Here is a 15,358-nt window from a genome sequence, read left to right on the forward strand (position 1 = left end):
CGCCCAGCGGGTCTGGACGGGGCGGGCCTGAGGGCGGGGCAGAGGTCGGGGTGGGGCTGGCCGGGGGTGTGTGTGTGTGTGGGGGGGGGGGTGTGTGTGTGGGGGGGGGGGCGAGTTGGCTGGGGTAGGCGGGGCGGGGTTGGGGGCCTGGCGGCGGGAGGGGTGGGCTCTGGCTCGCCGGGCCTCGGCTCCGCGGCCGCTAAAAGGCGCGCTGGCCACCGCCCCGCCGGTCCCTGGACGCTCTCCCGGCCAAGCGGTGAGTCCTCGCGGGCCCACCGGGTTCCTGTGGCCGCCCGCCCTGGGGTGAATCGGCCCCCGGCCAGCGGATGGCCGGCCGAGTGTACCCCGGGCTGCGGGAGGGGTGTGCCCCGGGTGTGTAAGCGCGGCCTGTGTGCGGCCCGCCTCATACTCTCCAGTTTCTGGAACCCCTGGAGAGGTGGAGGCTAGCTCTCACCTGTGGTCTTATTTGCTCCTTGACCACCTCTCTCCTCTGGGCCTTCAGGTCTGCCTCTCCCTCCCGCTCAAGCCCTGGGCTGGCTCCTGATGGTGACACCGATGCGGGTGGGGACAGAGCACTTGGGGAATGTGAATGTGGGTGGGTGGGGAGGCCGCTGGGCACTGACCAGGCTTTCCATCCCCAGCTCTGAGCCCAGTGCCCAGCCATGGCGTGCCCCGTGGTTCAGGCCATTGGTCTTCCACAAGTACTCGGGCAGGGAAGGTGACAACACTCTGAGCAAGAAGGAGCTGAAGGAGCTGATCCAGAAAGAGCTCACCATTGGTGCGGTGTGTAAGGCCCCTCTTCCTCTGCCCTTTAGAAGCAGGGTGAGGAGAGGGAGAGGTGCCAGGTGCATCTGGCTCACAGTTATCCACATTCTGGGGCCCAAGTCCACATAGCTTACTGGGACCATTGGTCAATTCCTAATACTCTCAGCCTGGTACTCTCCCTAGTGAGGAGCCGGAGCGGAGGAGAAGTAAAGCCAAGTGAACCCAAGGTGGACTCAGTGTCTTTGACAAAGAGAGTGCACAACCTCTTGTGTGAGGGAGGGCTGCCTGGAAAGGAGAAAGGGAGAGAACCCAAGGTTCTCATCACACTGAGTCTGGATTTCCCTTTCTGACATGCTAGAAGCTGCAGGATGCTGACATTGCAAAGCTGATGGACGACCTGGACCGGAACAAGGACCGGAACAAGGACCAGGTGGTGAACTTCCAGGAATATGTCACCTTCCTGGGAGCCTTGGCTTTGATCTACAATGATGCCCTCAAGGGCTGAAAATAAATCAGGAAGGTGGAGACACCCTCCATCGGGCCTGCCTGAGTCAGCTCCAGTGGTGGGTAACTGTTCAATAAATATCTTTTTTTGGTCAAGTCTGCCTCCATGTCCTGGCTTCTAGTGACTTCTGTTCCCTCCTCTTCGTGGTGCTGCGCCAGCCATCAGAATTTGCTCATGGTCACCACTGGGAGTGACTCAGCAATGCCCCACACCTGGGGCCACCCTGACCAGGCCGCCGCTAGCTCGTGAGGTGCCTTTACATGAATTAGAAAAGGGTCTCGCCCTGGACGAAGGCATCTTAAGGGACACTCAGGTGGTCCCCAGGAAAGAGGGTTTTTAGGATGTGGGTGGGGAAGGAAATGGTGCCTGAGCCAGGCTGGGATGGGTCCAATGGGGGGGGGGGCAGAGATAGTCCTGGTGATGCGATGTAGTTTTTGAATGTTGGTGAGGTTGGTGGGGGCTGGAGCCGATGGCCAAGAAAGATTTCTTGAGACATCCTTGGTGCGAAAAGGTGGTTTTATTAAAGCTCGGGGACAGGACCCGTGGGCAGAAAAGAGCGGCTGTCCCTGGATTGTAAGGAGCAACTGATTATATACCTTTGGGTTGGGGGAAGTAAAGACAAGGGAAGATCCAGAAGGACTTTCATACATTAAAGCCGTCCGGACTCTCAGGATACTGGAGGCCTTGCTATTGTCAAGCTCAGGTTTTTCCCTCTAGCAAAGCATTTACTTTAAGACCGTTGGGAGCTTCCTGCAGGAAGGTATACTCTGCTAGCCTCAAGTATTTTGTCAATGGGCTGCAGACTATAAGGACATTTAAATTTATTTACATTTCCTTCTGCCTTTGTTTCCCACATCACTGGCAGGGTCCCTGAAGACAAAGACCCGTTTTGCTCTTGGTGTGCTGACAGAATGGGTGGGGGCCGGTCCACTTTCTTCCTACTGTGAAGTGGAGGCAGAGAGGGCACATCTGGCATGCCCAAAGTCCGGCTGGAGTGTTCTGAGGCCACTGAGGCCACTGTAGGGCTGAGTCCACAGCAGCTGCCCATGGCCCAGTTGAAGGTGGGGGGCCTACTTTAGGAGCCTGTCTCTGTATTTTGTCTTGGGGGTGGTGGTCTGAGTAGCTCATAGCTGCAGGAACGTGAGAATCATGGGGTGCTTTGATGGGGGCAGGGTGGGGTCCCTGGGGCTGGGCCAACCACAGCTTCAAGCCTTTCAATATTGAGCTGGCCCATGCCTGCAGCCTCAGAATGAATCATCCTAGTTATTTCATGGGAACCAGTGGCTCTCAGCCCCCATCAGGGAGAATGACTAATTGAATTATTGTCTGAATCCATTGTTTGCATTTGTGGTTTCAGGGTGCGGGGCATGGGGATAAACTGTATCTCACGGCAATGGGGCATTTGTCACTGTTCTCTCCCCTCCAGGCCTAGTCTGAGCCAGGCAAGCTCCTCCGTAGGTTCTGGACACCTCAGAGGGAGACCAGAGCCTCCTTCCCCTCTTTCTTCCCCACTTCCTGGGGGCCCAACTTTGTGCAATTGTCTTCCTTCTCCATGGGCCTGCGAAGAGTGAACAGTCGAGAAAGGGCAACTAGTCCCTCCTCTAGTTGCCCCTCCTGCCCCGCAGGGAGTAGGAGCTGGCCCTGACGGGAAGCAGAAGAGATCCAGGGCTTCCTGCTCCCAGGCCGAAGAACCTTGTCCCAGCCTTGGTCGGCTCTATTTAACTCGCTCTGGCAAAGTACCTGACCCGCCGACGGTGGTAGGCAATTTGGGACGTGGAGCGTGCGCCCTCGTGTGGGCGGAGAGCAGAATGCTGGGGGGAGAATGGCAGTGGTTTTCTTGAACCCCTGGGGAGGGGCCCGTGTTGATGGAACCCGCAGCTCTGGCTCTCAGGGAGCTCTTCTTATGAAGGGGGGAGACAGGATTTGCCCGCCCAGGGAATGTCAGCAGGGGTATCTTTTGGCTCCATAAAGCAACTCAACTCTGTCTAAGACACACCTGCGTGAGTGAGTGGATGAAAGGAAGGCGGTTTGCAAAGACAGTTAGAATTTGAACCTCTTCCCCCCCTTTCAGGGGCGAAAAGACCTCGGTGCAAAGAGGAAGGAGGAACTGTCTCCGCAGGTGAAGACCTCCTCCCCCTCCACCGAGGGAGGAGCTGCTCTGGAGGCTGAAGTGAACCCACAAACGTGCGTCGTCCACCTGCCACATGAAGAGGCTTGTCCTTTAGCTTCCGCTTCTCCGCAGTAGTGGAACATGGAGTTAAAGAAATAAAACAAATCCCAAATAAATAGCAAGTCTTTTTGTTTGCTTTGAGAGTGTGATTTTTTAAAAAAGAGATTGTATTTTTAAGTGATCTGTACACCCAGTGTGGGTCTCGAACTCACAATCCCGAAACCAAGAGTCCCAGGCTCTACTGACTGAGCCAGCCAGGTGCGCCCAAGGTATGATTTTAAAGGTTTTTTTGGGGGGGGTGGTGGTGATGGGAGGAAACAGCATTTCCCATGGAATCTGGTGGGTGCAGCCATCAAGGGGTGGAATTGGGGGTGGAGAGGTGCATGGACTGTTCATTTTTATTGTTTGACTCCAATTGATGTAAAGTTGAAGCGAACCCTTTGAGCTCACTCTGTGGAGTAGGGGTCTGGGCTTAGAGGAGAGGGAGAGGTTCAGATATGAGGTGGGGGGGGTTGCTTCATTTATACTCTGTCCCTTTGCTGAAGCTGATCTGGGAGCCAGTTCACCTGCGGGTGGGGCGGTGGAAGAGGCTGTGTGACCCCCATTCCCCTAGCTGAGACTCTCTTCCCCCTCACCATGCATAATTGATATTAATCCTTCAACCTGTGGTCCTGACCGTGTGAAGCCCATTTTTGTAAGCTGGGGTGGGCCCAGGAAGAGGGGTAGGACTGAGTCACAGGATGTAGCTCTCTGTTCCCTGCCCCAGCAAATCTGAAATTATTAAGAATAACGCCACTTTACATTTGTGTAGCACTTTTATTTTTACAAGACACTTTCACATCCATTGTCTTTTGTGATCCTCAGATGTATGTATGTATTTCCCTCATTTAATGAGTGAAAAGGCTGCGTTCCGGTGAGGTAAGAGCCTCTACTTGGGCATGTGATCAGAGCTGGGCCCTCCCCATCCCCTTGCCAGTTCACTAGTGTGCATTTTTTTTTTTAATTTTCTTTATTTAAGTGATCTCTACACTCCACGTGGGGCTCAAACTCACAACCCAGATATCAAGCGTTGCATACTCTTGCAACTGAGCCAGCCAGGCACCCCTAGTGTGCATCTTGTCATGACATAGTTTTCATCTCTTTTTCCTGCATGTCTTAATTATATATTGAGAGTGTATGAGATGATTTTCGGAATACAGCTAAGATTTAAGAATCATGGCACAAAAACCTTGAGTTTTATTAAATTAAATTATTAAATGCAAACAAGTTCAGAATTGTTAATCTTTGGGGGATTTTTTAAATTAATATGTGACTATTTTTTATTTCTAATAATGTTCTTTGCATGTTGCACTTTATATTAATCAGCTTTTGTTTGGTTAATATTTGCATGGTGTATCTTTTTTCATTCTGCTATTATTGACTAGAGTCCTTTTGCTTTTGATTTGTCTTTTGTAAACAGCACATGGAGATTTAAAAATCTGATCAGATAATCTTTCTTTCTTAACTAGATTATTGAATTCATTCAGATGTATTGAAATTACTATGTATTTGTTATTTCTGCCATTCTATTTTATGCTTTCTATTTTCCCTCATTTTCTATATTTCTTTTTCCAATCATAATTGACTGAAGTAATTTTTCACCCATTTCATTTTTGTCCTAATCAGTATGTAAGCCTATTCCTCCTATTTCGGGGGTTACCTTGGATATATTCACATGCATATTGGATTCATTAGTATAAAGTATTCAGTATTTTTTCCTTCTCTTGAAGGAAGAACCTTAAAATATCTAATTCTGATCACCTCTTCCTGGTTTATGCACCATCTTTGTCAGGTGCATTGGTTTTCTCTTTTTGGCTCCACAAGTCCGCATCACCAGTTAATATGTATTTATATTCAGCCACACATTTTACCACTCATTTGTTCAATTTTCCTTATGTTTGAAATTCATCCTTAAATATTTGCTTATCTTTTGGTAGCAAACTCTCTTAGGTTTTGTTTTTCCTTATTATGCACTTGTTCTTGGAAGATATTTTTGGTGGGTTGAGTTTTCTCCCTGCTCATTTAAGTTATTATCCACTTTCTTCTGTTGTTTATTTTTGTTTTTGAAAAAAATCAGCTGTCAGTCTAATTTTTAGTCCTTTATTCCTCTTTTTGCTCTACTATTTTTAAGATCTTGTCTTTGTCTTTGTTTTTCTACGGTTTCATTATTACGTCTCTAGAATTGGATTTGTTTGTATTTAACCTGCTTGAGATTCATTAGTTGGGGTTCATTCAGTTGTTACAAACCTGTGAATTGGTGTTTCTCCTCAGTTTTGGAAAATTCTCATCCATTGTTTCTGTAAATATTTCCTTGGCTCTATTACTTCTTCCTCTCCTCTCCTTTCTTTTCTTTCTGGAACTTTCCATTCTCTCCTCCCTATCTCTTGACCTCTCATTCATGTTTTCCATCTCTCTATCTGTACTACGTTCTGGGTAATTTCTTTTATAGTTCACTAATTGTCTCTGCAACTGTCTCTTGTTTGTGGTTAAACCCATTCATCAAGTTTTAAAAATTTAATTATTATATTTTAATTTATATTTTATTTCATTTCATTTCTCTATTTGGTTCTTCAAATATAGTTGGTATTTTTATAGTCTCTTGCTCTTTGCTAATATATCAACCCATTTTTTTCCTTTAAAGATTTTATTTATTTATTTGAGAGAGAGAGCATGAGAGGGGGAAGGGTCAGAGGGAGAAGCAGACTCCCTGCTGACCCGGGAGCCCGATGCGGGACTCGATCCCGGGACTCCAGGATCATGACCCGAGCCTGAGGCAGTCGCTTAACCAACTGAGCCACCCAGGCGCCCTCAACTGATTTTATTGTTAAACATATTACACATAGTTATTTTATGTTCTGTGGCTAATGTTTCAATATTGGAGTCTTTTTGGGGGCAAATTCTCGTCTCTGTTTCTTCTGGCTCTGTTCATGGTGCCTAGTTTCCTTGTGTGTTTTGTAATTTTTTGACTGTGAGCTCATGTTTCTGGAAATTTTATCTGTGGATATTTTTCAAGTGTCTAGGTTAAAGATGGGTTCTTCTACAGCCAATTTGCATTCATTTCCACCAGGTGCCTTAGGGTACTCTCTGCTGAGGCCATTATATATATATATATGACATATATACATATAAATATCTAATATGAGATATTTATATATAAACAGGTAAGTAAATATATATATACTTTTAGAGAGGGAGTGGGGGGTGGGGGGAACAGCAGAGGGAGAAGGAGAGAGACAATTTTAAGCAGGCTCCACACCCAGTGCAGGGCCTGACGTAGGGCTCAGTCTCACAATGCTGAGATCATGACCTGAACCAAAATCAAGAGTTGGATGCTTAACTGACTGAGCCACCCAGGCACCCCTCTGCTGAGGCCATTTTAATTAATTAATTAATTAATTTTGGAGGGGTTTCTTTTTTAAATTTAAATTCAATTAATTAACATATAGTGTATTATTAGTTTCAGAGGTAGAGTTCAGTGATTCATCAGTCTTATATAACACCCAGTGCTCATTACATCACGTGCCCTCCTTAATGCCCATCACCCAGTTACTCCATCCCCCCACCGCCCTCCCCTCCAGCAACCCTCTGTTTGTTTTCTATGATTAAGAGTCTTATGGTTTGTCACCTTCTCTGCTTTTGTCTTGTTTTATTATTCCTGAGTTTGTTTCCTTTGTAACCAGAATGTAACCAGAATCATGCTGTATGTATTGTTCTTTGATGTGCTTGTTGGAGATGTTCTCAGCCTAGCACACTCCTTTTATCCATTATATATTCCACAGAATTAATGTCACTATTTGGGTTGCTTCATTCTGCTGTTAAAATTATGAGCACTTTTGTGCACAAACTTGAGCACAGGGGATGGAATTTGAGAGGAAGAGTGCCAGTTGGAGCCATTGGCAATCTGAGGTGAAGGCATGTTGACTTGAAATTGAGCAGGTGGCAGGCAGTACATGCTGACTTGGGCAGGAGGGCAGCGGGACTGTGAATTTGGGACCCACAGGCCGATGGCATCATGTGTGACAGGGACGTGGCTGATTTTGCTTTTAACTTTTGTTTTTCTGGGAAACTCGATCTCTCCTTCTATTCTGAATGAAAGCCTTGCTGGATAGAGTGTTCTTGGCTGTAGATTTTTTCCTTTTAGCTGTTTGAATTTATCATGACTCTCTCTTCTGGTCTGCAAAGTTTACACTGAAAAATCCAATGATAGCCTTGTGGGGTTTCCCTTGTATGTCACTGCTTTCCTTTCTCTTGCTGCTTTTAAAATTCTCTCTTTATCACTACTTTTGGCCATCTTATTTACTTTGTATCTTGGTGCAGACCTCTTTGGGTTGGTTTTGTTGGAGGCTCTCTGCCTCCTTGATCTGGATTTCTCTTTCCTTCCCCAGATTCAGGAAGTTTTTAGCTATTATTTTTTCAGACAAATCTTCTGCCCACTTTTCTCTTCTTCTGGGATCCCGGATCATGCGACTGTTATGCTTGACAGTGTCGCTGAGTCTATTCTCATTTTGCATATTTTTTTTCCTGGGTCTATTCCCATTTTGCGTATTTTTTTCCCCCTCTCATCTGCTCAACTTGATTACTTTCCATGACTCTGTCCTCCAGGTGGCTGATCCGTTGTTCTACTTCCTCTTGTTTGCTATTTATTCCAGGTGGTCTATTTTTATTTTCATTTAGTGAGTCCAATAGCTCTAAATGGTTCTTTTTTTTAGGTCTCCTATCTCTTGGTGGAGGGTCTCATGGAGGTCCTGCACTTCTTTCTCAATTCTAGCAAATATCTTTACGAGCATTACTTTAAATTCTCTCTCAGACATATTACTTATCTCTGTTTTGCTTAGGTCTCCTGCTCTGATTTTGTTCTGGTTCTTTCATTTGGGACATACTCCTCTGTCTCCTCATTCTGTCTATTGCTATGTCTGTTTCTCTGTGTTAGGAAAGTCAGCTACGTCTCCTGCCCTTGAAAGTAGTGGCTTTATGAAGAAGAGGTCCTGTAGTGCCCCACAGTGCAATGGTCTCCTTTTCACCAGAAAATGGTGCTTCAGGGGTGTCTCCTATGTGTGTTGCTACAGGGGTGCCTTACTGTTGTGGTGGAGCTGTGTTTGCCTTCAGTCCAGCCTGTGATGGCTCTCTGCCTGTTGTGGGCAGAGTCTGGTGCCCGTGGTGTTAGTGGGCCGGTCTGGGGCTGCCTTGGGCTTAAGTTGAGCCAGACCAGGCGTTTGCCAGAGATGCAGTAGCACCAAACTGCAGGCACTTTCCCTGTGTTGTCCCCTGAGAAGGTTTTGCTGGTGAGTGGGGCCTGCAGTCAGACTAGCAGCTTGCCCCCCGCCCACTGCTGGGGTCATAATCAGACTGGTGTGTGGTTATCTTCCCCTCTCCCTGGAGCTTGTATTGGTGGGTGGGGCCTGCAAGTCAGACCAGCTGCCTGCCCCAGCCCACTGCTGGAGTCACAGTCAGACTGGTGTGTGGTGTTTTTTTTTTTTTTTTTTTTTAAGATTTTATTCATTTATTTGACAGAGAGAGAGAGAGATCACAAGTAGGCAGACAGGCAGGCAGAGGGAGAGGGAGAAGCAGCCCCGATGCGGAGCTCGATCCCAGGACGCCAGAATCATGACCTGAGCCGAAGGCAGACACTCAACCGACTGAGCCACCCAGGTGCCCCTGGTGTGTGGTTATCTTCCCCTCTCCCTGGAGCAAGACTCACTTTGGAGTGGTGTTGGCCTTTGTCTGGGCTGCTTGCACACTGCCAGGCTTGTGGCACTGCTTTGACGGGATCTTGCCAAGAGCATATCAGAGTGGGTGGATCTGCTTTGTTGTGGCCTCTTGTCTATATCCGGCTGTGGAGAGTCTGTTCTGCCAGTCTTCCAGTCACTTTCTGGGTTATTTGTGCTGACGTGGTGTTCTCTCGGTGGCCACGCTGCAAGAGGTGAACCCAGGGTCCTCCTACTCCATGTGGTTGCAAATGTTAAGATTTCATCTTTTTGATGGTTGAGTAATAGTCCATTGTATATATATACCACATCTTCTTTATCCATTCATCAGTCGATGGACATTTGGGCTCTTTCCACAGTTTGGCTGTTGTTGATAATGCTGCTATAAACATTGGGGTGCATGTACCCCTTCAAATCAGTATTTTTGTATACTTTGGGTAAATGCCAAAGGATTTGCATATGCTGGATCATATGGGAATTCTATTTTTCTTTTTGAAGAACCTCCATACTGCTTTCCAGAGCAGCTGCACCAGCTTGGATTCCCACCAGCAGTGTAAGAGGGTTCCCCTTTCTCCAAATCCTCGCCAACATCTGTTGTTTCCTGTGTTGTTAATTTTAGCCATTCTGACAGGTGTGAGGTGGTATCTCATTGTGGTTTTGATTTGTATTTCCCTAATGATGAGTGATATTGAGCGTCCTTTCATGTGTCTGAGGGCCATCTGGATGTCTTCTTTGGAAAAATATCTATTCATGTCTTCTGCCCATTTCTTAACTGGATTATTTGTTTTTTGGGTGTTGAGTTTGATAGTTTCTTCCTAGATTTTGGATACTGGCCCTTCTCAGCTATGTCATTTACAAATACCTTCTCCACTCTGTGGACTGCCTTTTACTTTTGATGGTTTTCTTCCCTGTGCGGAAGATTCTATCTTGATGAAGTCCCAATAGTTCATTTTTGCTTTTGATTCCCTCTCCTCTGGCAACATGTCTAGTAAGAAGTTGCTGTGGTCAAGGTCAACGAGGTACAGTCAAGGTCAACGAGGTTGCTGCCTGTGCTGCCTGTGTTCTCCTCCAGGATTCTGATGGTTTCATGTCTCACATTTAGGTCTTTCATCCATTTTGAGTCTACTTTTGTGTTTGGTATAACAAAGTGGTCCAGTTATATTCTTCTGCATGTTGCTGTCCAGTTTTCTCGACACCACTTGTTGAAAAGACTGTCTTTTTTCCATTGGATATTCTTTCCTGCTTTGTTGAAGATTAGTTGACCATATAGCTGTGGGTCCGTTTCTGGGTTTTCTACTCTTTCCATTGATCTACGTGTCTGTTTTTGTGCCAGTACCATACTGTCTTGATGACTACAGCTTTTTGTTATTGTTTTTAAAGAATTTATTTATTTACTTGAGAGAGAAAGAGAGAGAGAGAGAGAGTGAGTGAGAGAGCAGGGGGGGTCAGGGGAGGGGAGGCAGAAGCCGACTCCTGGCTGAGCAGGGAGCCCGATGTGGGGCTTGATTCCAGGACCCCAGGATCATGACCTGACCCAAAAGCAGCTGCTTAACTGACTGAGCCACCCAGGCGCCCCTATGACTACAGCTTTGTAATATAGCTTGAAGTCCAGGATCATGAAGCCTCCAGCTTTGCTTTTCTTTTTCAGGATTGCTTTGGTTTTTCAGGGTCTTTTGTAGTTCCATACAAATTTTAGGATTGTTTGTTCTAGCTCTATGAAAAATGCTGGTGGTGTTTTGATAGGGATTGCATTAAATGTGTAATTGCTTTGGGCAGTATAGACATATTAACATTGTTTGTTCTTTGTTTCCATGAACATGGCATTTTTTTCCCCATTTCTTTGTATCCTCTTCAATTTCTTTTGTAAATGTTCTATAGTTTTCTTTTACCTCTTTGGTAAGGTTTATTCCTCGGTATATTATTGTTTTCGGTGCAGTTGTAAATGGGATCAATTCCTTGATTTCTTTTTTCTGTTGCTTCATTATTGGTGTATAGAAAAGCAACAGATTTCTGCACATTGATTTTATATCCTGCGATTTTTCTGAGTTCATGTATCAGTTCTAGCAATTTTTTAGTGGAGTCTTTTGGGCTTTCTACATAGAGTATCATGTCGTCTGCAAACGGTGAAAGTTTGACTTCTTCCTTGTCCATTTGGATGCCTTTTATTTCTTTTTGTTGTTGATTGCTGAGGCTAAGACTTCCAGTACTGTGTTAAATAGTAATGGTGAGAGTGGGCATCCCTGTCTTGTTCCTGACCATAGAGGAAAAGCTCTCAGTTTTTCCCCATTGAGGATGATAATAGCTGTGGGTCTTTTGTATGTGGCTTTTATGATGTTGAGATATGTTCCCTCTATACCTACTTTTTTGAGGGTTTTATCAAGAATGGATCCTGTATTTTGTCAAATGCTTTTTCTACATCTGTTGAGAGGATCATATGGTTCTTATTTTTTCTTTTCTTTTTTTTTTTTTAAAGATTTTATTTATGTATTTGAGAGAGAGAGAGAGAACACAAGCAGTGGGGAGGGGCAGAGGGAGAAGCAGACTCCCTGCTGAGCAGGGAGCCTCATGTGGGGCTCCATCCCAGGACCCTGGGATCATGACCTGAGCTGAAGGCAGATGCTTAACTGACTGAGCCACCCGGGTGCCCCAATCCTTTCTTTTATTAATGTGGTATATCACGTTGATTGATTTGTGAATATTGAACCACCCCCTGTAGCCCAGGAATAAATCGTGGTGAATAAGTCTTTTTAATATACTGTTGGAATTAAATTGCTAGTATGTTGTTGAAAATTTTTGCATCCATGTTCATTAGGGATATTGGCTTGTAATTCTCCTTTTTAGTGGGGTCTTTGTCTGGTTTTGGAAACAAGGTAATGCTGGTCTTGTAGAATGAGTTTGGAGGTTTTTCTTCCATTTCAATTTTTTGGAACAGTTTGAGAATAGGTATTAACTCTTCTTTAAATATCTGGTAGAATTCCCCTGGGAAGCCATCTGGCCCTGGACTTTTGTTTGTTGGGACATTTTTTGATTACTGATTCAATTTCTTTGCTGGTTATCGGTTTGTTCAAATTTTCTATTTCTTCCTATATCAGTTTTGGTGGTTTGTATGCTTCTAGGAATTTGTCCATTTCTTCCAGATTGCCCAGTTGGTTGGCACATGATTTTTTTTAAGATTTTATTTATCAGAGAGAGAGAGAACAAGCAAGCGGAGCGGCAGGCAGAGGGAGAAGGCGAAGTAGGCTCCCCAGTGATCAGGGCCCCTGATTGATTTGGGGCTCGATCCCAGGACCCTGGGATCATGACCTGAGCTGAAGGCAGATGCTTAATTGACTGAGCCACCCAGGCACCGTGGCATATAATTTTTCATAATATTTTCTTATAATTGTTTGTATTTCTGTGGTGTTGGTTGTGATCTTTTTCATTCATGATTTTATTTATTTGGGTCCTTTCTCTTTTCTTTTTGATACGTCTGACTAGTTTTTTTTTTTTTTTTACGATTTTTATTTATTTATTTGTCAGAGAGAGAGCATGCAAGCAGGGGAAGAGGCAGGCAGAGGGAGAAACAGGCTCCCAGGGAGTCCGATGTGGGACTCAATCCCAAGACCCTGGAATCATGACCTGAGCCGAAGGCAAACAATTAACCAACTGAGCCACTCAGGCGTCCCAAATCTGGCTAGGGGTTTATCAATTTTATTAATTCTTTCAAAGAACCAGCTCTTAGTTTCACTGATCTGTTCTGCTGTGTTTTTTTTTTTTCTGTTTGTTTTTGCTTGTTTGTTTCTATATTGTTTATTTTTGCTCTAATCTTTATTATTTCCCTTCTTGTGCTGGCTTTAGGCTTTATTTGCTGTTCTTTTTCTAGTTCCTTTCGGTGTAAGTTTAGGCTGTGTATTTGAGACTTTTCTTGTTTCTTGAGGTAGGCCTGTGTTTCTCTATACTTTCCTCTTAAGACTGCCTTTTCTGCTTCCCAAAGGTTTTGGACTGTCGTGTTTTCATTTTCATTTGCTTCCATGTATTTTTAAAAATTTCTTCTTTAATTTCCTGGTTAACTCATTCATTCTTTAGTAGGATGTTCTTTAATTTCCATGCATTGGTGGTCTTTTCAAAATTTTTCTTGTGTTTGACTTCAAGTTTCAAAACATTCTGGTCTGAAAATATGCATGGTATGATCTCAATCTTTTTGTACTTGTTGGGGGCTGATTTGTGATCCAATATATGATCTATTCTGGAGCATGTTCCATGTGCACTCAAAAATAATGTGGGGCGCCTGGGTGGTTCAGTTGGTTAACCTGAGCCTTTGGCTCAGGTCATGATCCTGGAGTCCCGGGATCGAGTCCCACATCGGGCTTCCTGCTCAGCGGGGAGTCTGACCCTCTTCCCTCTTGTGCTCTCTGTCTCTCATTCTCTCTCTCTCAAATAAATAAATAAAATCTTAGAAAAAAATAATGTGTATTCTGCTGTTTTAGGAGAAAATGTTCTGAATATATCTGTTAAGTCTATCTCGTCCAGTGTGTCATTCCAAGCCATCGTTTCCTTGTTGATTTTCTGCTTAGATGATCTGTCCATTGCTGTAAGTGGGGTATTAAAGTCCCTTACTATTATTGTATTATTATCAACGAGTTTCTTTGTGTTTGCTATTAATTAATTTATATATTTGGGTGCTCCCAAGTTGGGGGCATAAATATTTACAATTGTTAGATATTCTTGATAGATCTCTTAATTTTGATATAATGCCCTTCTTTATCTCTTGTTACAGTCTTCGGTTTAAGTCTAGTTTGTCTGATATAAGTATGGCTACTCTGGCTTTCTTTTGGTTGTCCTTTAGCATGATAGATGGTTCTCCTCCCCTCACTTTCAATCTGCAGGTGTCTGTAGGTCTAAAATGAGTCTCTTGTAGGCAGCATATAGATGGGTCTTGTTTTTTTTTTTTTTCATCCATTCTGATACCTTATGTGTTTCGATTGGAGCATTTAGTCCATTTACATTCAGAGTGATTATTGCTAGATAGGAATTTAGTGCTACTGTATTACCTGTAAAGTTAGTGTTTCTGGTGATTTTCTCTGTTCCTTTCTTATCTTTGTTGCTTTTGGTCTTTATCCCCCCAGTCAAAGAGTCCCCTTTAATATTTCTTGCAAGGCTGGTTTAGTGGTCATGAACTCCTGTAGTTTTTGTTCGTCTGGGGAACTCTTTATCTCTTCTTCTATTCTGAATGACAACCTTGCTGGATCAGGTATTCTTGGCTGCATATTTTCCCCATTCAGCACATTGATATGTCCTGCCACTTTCTTCTGGCCTGTCAAGTTTCTGTGGACAGATCTGCTGTGAACCTGATCTGTCTTCCCTTTTAGGTTAAGGACTTTTTTTCCTTTGCTGCTTTCAGGATTCTTTCCTTGTCTTCTTTTCTGTGTATTTTGTGAATTTGACAGACCTACCTTATAGGGTGGTAGGGGTTAAGGAGGAAAGTAGGTACAGCAGGTACCTTAATGCCTGACACATTTAAGAACCCAATAAGTAGTGGTGGTCGTTAGTGTTAATTGTCAGAGCAAATCTCTAGAAGGGTGGGTGATGAGCAAATACAAACCATGCTGCCTCCAGAGTCTGAAATTCCACCTTCCTTAGGTCCAGAAACCCAGTTTTCTCTACCCTATTTTCTGTCCTGCTGTGACGTGTCCCACTGGCCTCCCAGCCCCAGATCAATTTGGGGACAGGAGAGGCTCAGGGGTGGTCCCTTGGGAGGCGCAAGACCTGGAGGCCCGGGATTCTGCAAAATGCTGAACACACCCTCCTAAGTATGTCCTACCCATCTGAGTGGAGCAATGCTCCAGGATGCAGATAGCAAATATGGCCTCAGGGCCTCCAGCCCCTGGGAAGAGCCAGGCTGAACCCCATAAAGGGACCAGTCTTTGCCCAGGTGCACACATCTCACGCATCCTTCTCCTCAGGGTTGCCTTCTCAGCTCTGTTAAGTCTGTACCTGCTTCTTTGCTTTTTCTAGCAGGAGTGCTCAGGGCCTGTGGGAGCAGGGAAAGCAGCCGTGGGAGAGGACTCAGGAGCCTGGGTCTAGTTGCCCCATGGCCACCAGAGGGCCTGCGCCCTGCCCCGAGCCCCCCCCCCCCACCCCCCAAAGCAGCAGGTACAGACTTAACAGAGCTGAGAAGGCAACCCTGAGGAGAAG

At 45.1% G+C, this 15,358-nt stretch overlaps 1 protein-coding gene across 1 annotated transcript in view; it reads left to right on the forward strand.

Moving 5' to 3' along the window:
- The first annotated feature begins 115 nt into the window (after positions 1-115).
- S100A7 (S100 calcium binding protein A7) overlaps positions 116-15,358 on the forward strand; it is an 18,299-nt gene continuing 3,056 nt past the window's right edge. The window contains 4 exon segments of the mRNA XM_025858783.2: positions 116-256; positions 642-783; positions 1,124-1,328; positions 3,342-3,709. The gene's annotated coding sequence lies outside the window, so the exon portion shown is untranslated.

Source organism: Callorhinus ursinus, unplaced genomic scaffold (genome assembly GCF_003265705.2).
Source record: "Callorhinus ursinus isolate GAN/ISIS: 27379988/994484 unplaced genomic scaffold, GSC_fseal_2.0 scaffold92, whole genome shotgun sequence".
NCBI lineage: Eukaryota > Metazoa > Chordata > Mammalia > Carnivora > Otariidae > Callorhinus > Callorhinus ursinus.